The sequence below is a fragment of the Calliopsis andreniformis genome, unplaced genomic scaffold (genome assembly GCF_051401765.1).
Source record: "Calliopsis andreniformis isolate RMS-2024a unplaced genomic scaffold, iyCalAndr_principal scaffold0157, whole genome shotgun sequence".
Lineage (NCBI taxonomy): Eukaryota > Metazoa > Arthropoda > Insecta > Hymenoptera > Andrenidae > Calliopsis > Calliopsis andreniformis.
The window spans coordinates 1,092,970-1,104,165 of record NW_027480566.1 but is presented as its reverse complement, the minus strand read 5'-3'; the positions used below and the strand labels follow the sequence as shown (position 1 = coordinate 1,104,165).

General features: G+C 50.9%; 2 non-coding genes across 2 annotated transcripts; both read right to left on the bottom strand.

The window, feature by feature from the left end:
* Positions 1-456: 456 nt before the first annotated feature.
* LOC143187722 (5.8S ribosomal RNA) lies at positions 457-611 on the bottom strand. Its single transcript, XR_013003271.1, has one exon. It is a non-coding gene; the product is annotated as a 5.8S ribosomal RNA (ribosomal RNA).
* Positions 612-2,504: 1,893 nt separating this feature from the next.
* On the bottom strand, positions 2,505-4,425 carry LOC143187723 (small subunit ribosomal RNA). The gene has a single exon (XR_013003272.1). It is a non-coding gene; the product is annotated as a small subunit ribosomal RNA (ribosomal RNA).
* Between the last annotated feature and the right edge of the window lie 6,771 nt (positions 4,426-11,196).

The window sequence follows — 11,196 nt, the reverse complement described above, 5'->3', positions numbered from 1 at the left end:
CTCTTGTGTGTCGTTGCGGGTTACGCACGCCTCTTTCTTACACGCATCATTTCAGACTACGTCGGGAGCGCGGATGAAAACTCGCACGAAAAGCGAACGCTGTCTGTTAACAATCACGAGGGTATTTGGCGAGACACGGAGGCTGGTCGATGATCGTACGTCCGCGCGCTTGCGTCCGGAGCGGTGCACATACACGCACGGGCGGTCGACAAATTAAGCGACTCACGACGCCGTGTGAAAAGTAGCACTCACGCAAGTCCGGAACGACAAAGCAACGACGATGACGACGATGTCTCCAGTCATCTGCCGCGTACACACAACCTTCTTCCCTCCATGACGTCTAGAGCGTATTCTCGCTTGTTTTCGTGCGACCGCGGCAAACGCCGACGAACGGTCCAACAATCGCTCGTACGTGACACCGAGATGCCAACGTAAGCAGTCTTAAGGTTACGTGAACGACCCTCAGCCAGGCGTGGTCCAGGAATTGTATCCGTGGACCGCAATGTGCGTTCGAAATGTCGATGTTCATGTGTCCTGCAGTTCACACGTTGACGCGCAATTAGCTGCGTTCTTCATCGACCCACGAGCCAAGTGATCCACCGTTCAGGGTTGTATTTTAATATTCTGTGTTCATGTATATATATATATCATACTCGTATATAGTTCTCGGGTTCGGAAGAATCCGAGACCCGCGCCTCCAACTAGCACACGGTCGATGGAGGTTCGGGCGTCGCGACACTTCGTCCGAACGAACGAAAGTGACGACACAGGGGTCTCTGGGATGCGGTTCCGCACGGAGACCGCCACGCAATTGCGAACGGTTCCCGTAACGGCCAGGCGTAGAGTACATTTAAAAACCTAGGATCAACCTGGAGAGTACGATGGAGCCGACGGGGATACCCCGATCAAGTGAACCACGTACATCCACGGTGTTCTCCTCTGAAACGACACCCCCCATTTTATTGTCGCAGCGCCCTGCACGTACGTATTCCCCTCCTGATTTGGATAGCCGATTAGAACGGACTTCGCAGCCGGCTTCGATCGGTCTTTCTCATCCCCTTAAATTCACACACAAATTCCATTATTCTTGGGAGTCAGACTCACGAAAGTCGAAGCTGTTAACAGCCGGTCCACAGTTGTTGTTCACACGGCAGGAATACGTACCCTACGGCCGCACATCGACGCGGGATACGTGTCGCGTCCTAGGTTACCCGGGCCCTCTCTTTCTCAAGAGAGGGTCCACATCCGCTGGACGGTTCGGAGAGAACAACGAGGTAAAGAGACGAAGAAACACCGGGAGCGGGATGCGAATGGGAAAACGTTTGCTTTCGCACTCGTGCGCTCATATCGGTTATTCTCCTTAACCTCTTCTTCGCTCGCTTTTCATTATTCCCACCGAAAATAGGAGAAACGGGCGCAGCCTCGCGCAAGCAGCTGGCAAGCACGCTCTCTCTCCTCTCTCTGCCGCGCGAGTATGCACCGTATATATTAGCGGCGGGTGTGTGACCGAAACATCGCGCAGCGACGGGACCATGTCTTCCATAAGATATGAAAGACCCCGATATCATGCTGTGGCGACGGGGCTATCGGAGATGCACCTCACGCAAGCGCTATATATATCGACGCAATGCTTACGCGCCGAGGAGGGAACGATACATCCCAAACTGGCGGGCTCTTTGTAAACGCTGGGACAAAGCCTCACGCAGGCAGTCGAGAAGGAACAGTTTCGCTCCATCGAAGATGCCGCGCGTACGTACAACGGCGGGTGCGACGAAGCATCGCGCAACGACGGGACAATGTCCTCCATGCGAAATTGCATGCAAGACCCCGATCATGTTGCCCGATGACATCGGTGATCGACACCTCACGCTAGCGTTGTAACTATCGGCAGCGTACTCACGACGGAAAAAAAAAGAAACGTTCTTCTCGAACTGGCGGGCTTCCTTTCCCTTTGCGCGTTCCCCCTTTCTTACAAGGAGCCTCACGCAAGCAGCCAGAAGCGAATGTACAGAGCGAAGATGACCGTGGCAGCGGCGGGTGTTGCAGCGAATCATCACGCAACGACGGGACAATGTGTTTCATACGAGATGCATGAAATACCCCGATATCGAGTTGGCGATGGAATCAACTGGCACACCTCACGCGAGCGCTGCACGATTCATTATTCTTACACGTCCGTGACTATCGCTTTCGAGCTGGCGGGCTCGTGTGCGCTTATATGTTTGCCGACACAGCGTACGGACGGGAGCATCGAACTGAGTAACTGCGTACTCCGTATGTAAAGACCTCCTTCACGTAAGCCGTATGGCCGTTCGACATATTCTCTTTTTTCATTCTTAACACGTCAGGCGGGGCGCGACGGACGGGAGAGACACGCTTTCAGTAACCAGGTACTCCGAACGTTTGCATGACCTCCTCGCGTAAGCCGTCGCGCACACACACGCTGCGTTATTTTGTGTACTTTTTGATCTTTCTTTCCTTAGGACTTTTTGTTACGACTTTATTAATGATCCTTCCGCAGGTTCACCTACGGAAACCTTGTTACGACTTTTACTTCCTCTAAATAATCAAGTTTGGTCATCTTCCCGGCAACATCGGCAATGCCGAGACATTGCCGAGCACCAGTCCGAAGACCTCACTAAATCATTCAATCGGTAGTAGCGACGGGCGGTGTGTACAAAGGGCAGGGACGTAATCAACGCGAGCTTATGACTCACGCTTACTGGGAATTCCTCGTTCATGGGGAATAATTGCAATCCCCAATCCCTAGCACGAAGGAGGTTCAGCGGGTTACCCGGGCCTTTCGGCCAGGGAAAACAGGCTGATTCCTTCAGTGTAGCGCGCGTGCGGCCCAGAACATCTAAGGGCATCACAGACCTGTTATTGCTCAATCTCGTGCGGCTAGAAGCCGCCTGTCCCTCTAAGAAGATTTGTCTGTACGTTGGTAGTAAAAACCCACCGACCGAAGTCGGGGGCCTTCGAGATACCATAAAGTACGTCTATTTAGCAGGCTAGAGTCTCGTTCGTTATCGGAATTAACCAGACAAATCGCTCCACCAACTAAGAACGGCCATGCACCACCACCCACCGAATCAAGAAAGAGCTATCAATCTGTCAATCCTTCCGGTGTCCGGGCCTGGTGAGGTTTCCCGTGTTGAGTCAAATTAAGCCGCAGGCTCCACTCCTGGTGGTGCCCTTCCGTCAATTCCTTTAAGTTTCAGCTTTGCAACCATACTTCCCCCGGAACCCAAAAGCTTTGGTTTCCCGGAAGCTGCCCGCCGAGTCATCTGAGGAACTTCGGCGGATCGCTGGCTGGCATCGTTTATGGTTAGAACTAGGGCGGTATCTGATCGCCTTCGAACCTCTAACTTTCGTTCTTGATTAATGAAAACATTTTTGGCAAATGCTTTCGCTTCTGTCCGTCTTGCGACGATCCAAGAATTTCACCTCTAACGTCGCAATACGAATGCCCCCATCTGTCCCTATTAATCATTACCTCGGGGTTCCGAAAACCAACAAAATAGAACCGAGGTCCTATTCCATTATTCCATGCACAGAGTATTCAGGCGAAAGTAGCCTGCTTTGAGCACTCTAATTTGTTCAAAGTAAACGTACCGGCCCACCTCGACACTCAGTGAAGAGCACCGCGATGTGATATTAGTTGGACCGCCCCGAAGAGCAAAGCCCACCGGTAGGACGTACCACATAATGCCAGTTAAACACCGCGAGCGGTGAACCGACACTGTGACACACAGATTCAACTACGAGCTTTTTAACCGCAACAACTTTAATATACGCTATTGGAGCTGGAATTACCGCGGCTGCTGGCACCAGACTTGCCCTCCAATGGATCCTCGTTAAAGGATTTAAAGTGTACTCATTCCGATTACGGGGCCTCGGATGAGTCCCGTATCGTTATTTTTCGTCACTACCTCCCCGTGCCGGGAGTGGGTAATTTGCGCGCCTGCTGCCTTCCTTGGATGTGGTAGCCGTTTCTCAGGCTCCCTCTCCGGAATCGAACCCTGATTCCCCGTTACCCGTTACAACCATGGTAGGCGCAGAACCTACCATCGACAGTTGATAAGGCAGACATTTGAAAGATGCGTCGCCGGTACTAGAAGACCATGCGATCAGCACCAAGTTATTCAGAGTCACCAAAGCAAACGATGGACGTAGGTATAACCCTATGTCACCGATTGGTTTTGATCTAATAAAAGCGTTCCTTCCATCTCTGGGCGGAACTCCATTTTGCATGTATTAGCTCTAGAATTACCACAGTTATCCAAGTAAATGTGGGTACAATCTAAGGAACCATAACTGATTTAATGAGCCATTCGCGGTTTCACCTTAATACGGCACGTACTGAGACATGCATGGCTTAATCTTTGAGACAAGCATATGACTACTGGCAGGATCAACCAGGGAGCGAGCTTCGTAAAGACTCCTCCTCCTCTCCTACTTCACCATCGTCGTCGGTTTCACTTTTGCAGATCACCGATCGACGACACTCTCTTTTCTCTCTAGTTTCTAATTTTCGAGACAAGAATTATCACACAGAGAAATATCCACGAAACTATTCTCTCCGTCGTGATACTTGAGCTCCTTCGGCAACGATCCACCAGCCTTTCACACACAATTCTTCTTCATATGAGAGTGAAGAATCACAGAACATATCCTTCCACAAAAATATTCCTGTGAACTTCCTCTCTCTCGGATCGAGCCGCCCTTTCACACAATTTCCAGAGCCAAGCATCACAGTGATATCTTGCTCGCACGTCACTACTCCTTTCTCATCTTTTACTTTCAATCAATTGGGATTGCACACCTCAACACAATTCAGATAGATCCACAATTTTTCGTGTGCACAAATATCCCACAACACATGTTCAGAAACTCGTGACACGAACAGCAAACTCATGTGATCCACAGTATTAAATCTTTGCTTTTGCGTGTCACGTAAAGATTGTAACTTCGACAAGGAGTCTCGGTTCGTTCATTTATTTGACAATTCCAACATTGGTGTCGGACCTCGACAAGCACGAATCACACACGCCGTTGGTCATCCATCGGTAAGCACGTACACCGGACCTCCGCAGAAAACTCTACGGAGCGGTATACGCTCGCGCTAAGCATCCATCGTACAGGCACGTAAACCACTCACGCTGGTCACTGACGACGAAGCGCGTATCAAGCACGCTGGGCAAAGTCGACAGAAGCGCGTAATAGTGGCATGCCGAAACATATCGAGATAGCGCGTTAAGCGTCGTGCTGGGCATAGCGAGCTGGCGCGGAATGTGCGCGCTGCACATATCGAAAATCTGACACCTCTTGATATTTAGGCTTTCCATTCTCACGTAAGCCCGGCGCCCGCCTTAAAGACGGAACGTTTCGTTCAGTTTAAATAAACTCATTCGCTCGGACAAAGAGTTGATGCTCAGTAAGTACGAGTATACACGCTAGTGCATACAAGTCACCAACGTCCAAAGGACGATTACCACATAAGGGCCATTCGGTCTTAGACACCGACCCGTGGTCATGCTGTGTAGAGAAAGATCCGGAACGTAAACCGTTCGAAGACACTCGAGATACAAGATCCCGAGGAGCGGTGGACTGCTTCTCGACCGAGATCGTAGAATAGCCACGCGCCCAGCGATGCCTCGACCGGCACGCCCGGACCGAAGCTTCTCTTATAGATACCGAGTGGCCGGCCGAGAGGCCGGCGACGGCCGACCGTAGCCGCGCGGCCTTACGGTGGGAACTCGCCGCGCGTGCAGCACTCCCGGCCGGTACGCTGCCACTTAGACTCGGCAGATGAACACGTACACGTACGAGGTCGTATAAAAGTAACTTAATACTAAACTGCGGACATTATACTGCTATAATCACAAACTTTCAACATGTTTCAACCACATATTTTAAGACTATATACATACAGATATAGCAATATTGAAAATATTCTAAGTCCCCGTTCGTGTCGCTCCGGAACCGAATGTCGACGGAACGAAATGACAACGGTAGATCCTTATTCCTGGTGCTCGTGGCTCTCTAAAACCATACACTTGTTCTCCTCTGTCTCTTACCTGTGTCGAGATAATCGAGAATCATGGAGCGTTCGTGTCGCTCCGGAACCGAAAGTCGTCGGTTCGAAACGAGAACGTTAGATCCATATTCCTGATCGTTGAGGCACTCTAAAACTATTAGGCTGTTTTGCTCTCTGATGCCCGTGGACCGAGAGAACGTAGAATAACGGAGCGATCGTGTCGCTCCGGAGCCCGAGCGAAAAAATTCTAAGTCCCCGTTCGTGTCGCTCCGGAGCCCGAGCGAAAAAATTCTAAGTCCCCGTTCGTGTCGCTCCGGAACCGAATGTCGACGGAACGAAATGACAACGGTAGATCCTTATTCCTGGTGCTCGTGGCTCTCTAAAGCCATACACTTGTTCTCCTCTGTCTCTTACCTGTGTCGAGATAATCGAGAATCATGGAGCGTTCGTGTCGCTCCGGAACCGAAAGTCGTCGGTTCGAAACGAGAACGTTAGATCCATATTCCTGATCGTTGAGGCACTCTAAAACTATTAGGCTGTTTTGCTCTCTGATGCCCGTGGACCGAGAGAACGTAGAATAACGGAGCGATCGTGTCGCTCCGGAGCCCGAGCGAAAAAATTCTAAGTCCCCGTTCGTGTCGCTCCGGAGCCCGAGCGAAAAAATTCTAAGTCCCCGTTCGTGTCGCTCCGGAACCGAATGTCGACGGAACGAAATGACAACGGTAGATCCTTATTCCTGGTGCTCGTGGCTCTCTAAAACCATACACTTGTTCTCCTCTGTCTCTTACCTGTGTCGAGATAATCGAGAATCATGGAGCGTTCGTGTCGCTCCGGAACCGAAAGTCGTCGGTTCGAAACGAGAACGTTAGATCCATATTCCTGATCGTTGAGGCACTCTAAAACTATTAGGCTGTTTTGCTCTCTGATGCCCGTGGACCGAGAGAACGTAGAATAACGGAGCGATCGTGTCGCTCCGGAGCCCGAGCGAAAAAATTCTAAGTCCCCGTTCGTGTCGCTCCGGAGCCCGAGCGAAAAAATTCTAAGTCCCCGTTCGTGTCGCTCCGGAACCGAATGTCGACGGAACGAAATGACAACGGCAGATCCTTATTCCTGGTGCTCGTGGCTCTCTAAAACCATACACTTGTTCTCCTCTGTCTCTTACCTGTGTCGAGATAATCGAGAATCATGGAGCGTTCGTGTCGCTCCGGAACCGAAAGTCGTCGGTTCGAAACGAGAACGTTAGATCCATATTCCTGATCGTTGAGGCACTCTAAAACTATTAGGCTGTTTTGCTCTCTGATGCCCGTGGACCGAGAGAACGTAGAATAACGGAGCGATCGTGTCGCTCCGGAGCCCGAGCGAAAAAATTCTAAGTCCCCGTTCGTGTCGCTCCGGAGCCCGAGCGAAAAAATTCTAAGTCCCCGTTCGTGTCGCTCCGGAACCGAATGTCGACGGAACGAAATGACAACGGTAGATCCTTATTCCTGGTGCTCGTGGCTCTCTAAAACCATACACTTGTTCTCCTCTGTCTCTTACCTGTGTCGAGATAATCGAGAATCATGGAGCGTTCGTGTCGCTCCGGAACCGAAAGTCGTCGGTTCGAAACGAGAACGTTAGATCCATATTCCTGATCGTTGAGGCACTCTAAAACTATTAGGCTGTTTTGCTCTCTGATGCCCGTGGACCGAGAGAACGTAGAATAACGGAGCGATCGTGTCGCTCCGGAGCCCGAGCGAAAAAATTCTAAGTCCACGTTCGTGTCGCTCCGGAGCCCGAGCGAAAAAATTCTAAGTCCCCGTTCGTGTCGCTCCGGAACCGAATGTCGACGGAACGAAATGACAACGGTAGATCCTTATTCCTGGTGCTCGTGGCTCTCTAAAACCATACACTTGTTCTCCTCTGTCTCTTACCTGTGTCGAGATAATCGAGAATCATGGAGCGTTCGTGTCGCTCCGGAACCGAAAGTCGTCGGTTCGAAACGAGAACGTTAGATCCATATTCCTGATCGTTGAGGCACTCTAAAACTATTAGGCTGTTTTGCTCTCTGATGCCCGTGGACCGAGAGAACGTAGAATAACGGAGCGATCGTGTCGCTCCGGAGCCCGAGCGAAAAAATTCTAAGTCCCCGTTCGTGTCGCTCCGGAGCCCGAGCGAAAAAATTCTAAGTCCCCGTTCGTGTCGCTCCGGAACCGAATGTCGACGGAACGAAATGACAACGGTAGATCCTTATTCCTGGTGCTCGTGGCTCTCTAAAACCATACACTTGTTCTCCTCTGTCTCTTACCTGTGTCGAGATAATCGAGAATCATGGAGCGTTCGTGTCGCTCCGGAACCGAAAGTCGTCGGTTCGAAACGAGAACGTTAGATCCATATTCCTGATCGTTGAGGCACTCTAAAACTATTAGGCTGTTTTGCTCTCTGATGCCCGTGGACCGAGAGAACGTAGAATAACGGAGCGATCGTGTCGCTCCGGAGCCCGAGCGAAAAAATTCTAAGTCCCCGTTCGTGTCGCTCCGGAGCCCGAGCGAAAAAATTCTAAGTCCCCGTTCGTGTCGCTCCGGAACCGAATGTCGACGGAACGAAATGACAACGGTAGATCCTTATTCCTGGTGCTCGTGGCTCTCTAAAACCATACACTTGTTCTCCTCTGTCTCTTACCTGTGTCGAGATAATCGAGAATCATGGAGCGTTCGTGTCGCTCCGGAACCGAAAGTCGTCGGTTCGAAACGAGAACGTTAGATCCATATTCCTGATCGTTGAGGCACTCTAAAACTATTAGGCTGTTTTGCTCTCTGATGCCCGTGGACCGAGAGAACGTAGAATAACGGAGCGATCGTGTCGCTCCGGAGCCCGAGCGAAAAAATTCTAAGTCCCCGTTCGTGTCGCTCCGGAGCCCGAGCGAAAAAATTCTACGTCCCCGTTTGTGTCGCTCCGGAACCGAATGTCGACGGAACGAAATGACAACGGTAGATCCTTATTCCTGGTGCTCGTGGCTCTCTAAAACCATACACTTGTTCTCCTCTGTCTCTTACCTGTGTCGAGATAATCGAGAATCATGGAGCGTTCGTGTCGCTCCGGAACCGAAAGTCGTCGGTTCGAAACGAGAACGTTAGATCCATATTCCTGATCGTTGAGGCACTCTAAAACTATTAGGCTGTTTTGCTCTCTGATGCCCGTGGACCGAGAGAACGTAGAATAACGGAGCGATCGTGTCGCTCCGGAGCCCGAGCGAAAAAATTCTAAGTCCCCGTTCGTGTCGCTCCGGAGCCCGAGCGAAAAAATTCTAAGTCCCCGTTCGTGTCGCTCCGGAACCGAATGTCGACGGAACGAAATGACAACGGTAGATCCTTATTCCTGGTGCTCGTGGCTCTCTAAAACCATACACTTGTTCTCCTCTGTCTCTTACCTGTGTCGAGATAATCGAGAATCATGGAGCGTTCGTGTCGCTCCGGAACCGAAAGTCGTCGGTTCGAAACGAGAACGTTAGATCCATATTCCTGATCGTTGAGGCACTCTAAAACTATTAGGCTGTTTTGCTCTCTGATGCCCGTGGACCGAGAGAACGTAGAATAACGGAGCGATCGTGTCGCTCCGGAGCCCGAGCGAAAAAATTCTAAGTCCCCGTTCGTGTCGCTTCGGAGCCCGAGCGAAAAAATTCTAAGTCCCCGTTCGTGTCGCTCCGGAGCCCGAGCGAAAAAATTCTAAGTCCCCGTTCGTGTCGCTCCGGAACCGAATGTCGACGGAACGAAATGACAACGGTAGATCCTTATTCCTGGTGCTCGTGGCTCTCTAAAACCATACACTTGTTCTCCTCTGTCTCTTACCTGTGTCGAGATAATCGAGAATCATGGAGCGTTCGTGTCGCTCCGGAACCGAAAGTCGTCGGTTCGAAACGAGAACGTTAGATCCATATTCCTGATCGTTGAGGCACTCTAAAACTATTAGGCTGTTTTGCTCTCTGATGCCCGTGGACCGAGAGAACGTAGAATAACGGAGCGATCGTGTCGCTCCGGAGCCCGAGCGAAAAAATTCTAAGTCCCCGTTCGTGTCGCTCCGGAGCCCGAGCGAAAAAATTCTACGTCCCCGTTTGTGTCGCTCCGGAACCGAATGTCGACGGAACGAAATGACAACGGTAGATCCTTATTCCTGGTGCTCGTGGCTCTCTAAAACCATACACTTGTTCTCCTCTGTCTCTTACCTGTGTCGAGATAATCGAGAATCATGGAGCGTTCGTGTCGCTCCGGAACCGAAAGTCGTCGGTTCGAAACGAGAACGTTAGATCCATATTCCTGATCGTTGAGGCACTCTAAAACTATTAGGCTGTTTTGCTCTCTGATGCCCGTGGACCGAGAGAACGTAGAATAACGGAGCGATCGTGTCGCTCCGGAGCCCGAGCGAAAAAATTCCAAGTCCCCGTTCGTGTCGCTCCGGAGCCCGAGCGAAAAAATTCTAAGTCCCCGTTCGTGTCGCTCCGGAACCGAATGTCGACTGAACGAAATGAAAACGGTAGATCCTTATTCCTGGTGCTCGTGGCTCTCTAAAACCATACACTTGTTCTCCTCTGTCTCTTACCTGTGTCGAGATAATCGAGAATCATGGAGCGTTCGTGTCGCTCCGGAACCGAAAGTCGTCGGTTCGAAACGAGAACGTTAGATCCATATTCCTGATCGTTGAGGCACTCTAAAACTATTAGGCTGTTTTGCTCTCTGATGCCCGTGGACCGAGAGAACGTAGAATAACGGAGCGATCGTGTCGCTCCGGAGCCCGAGCGAAAAAATTCCAAGTCCCCGTTCGTGTCGCTCCGGAGCCCGAGCGTAAAAATTCTAAGTCCCCGTTCGTGTCGCTCCGGAACCGAATGTCGACGGAACGAAATGACAACGGTAGATCCTTATTCCTGTTGCTCGTGGCTCTCTAAAACCATACACTTGTTCTCCTCTGTCTCTTACCTGTGTCGAGATAATCGAGAATCATGGAGCGTTCGTGTCGCTCCGGAACCGAAAGTCGTCGGTTCGAAACGAGAACGTTAGATCCATATTCCTGATCGTTGAGGCACTCTAAAACTATTAGGCTGTTTTGCTCTCTGATGCCCGTGGACCGAGAGAACGTAGAATAACGGAGCGATCGTGTCGCTCCGGAGCCCGAGCGAAAAAATTCTA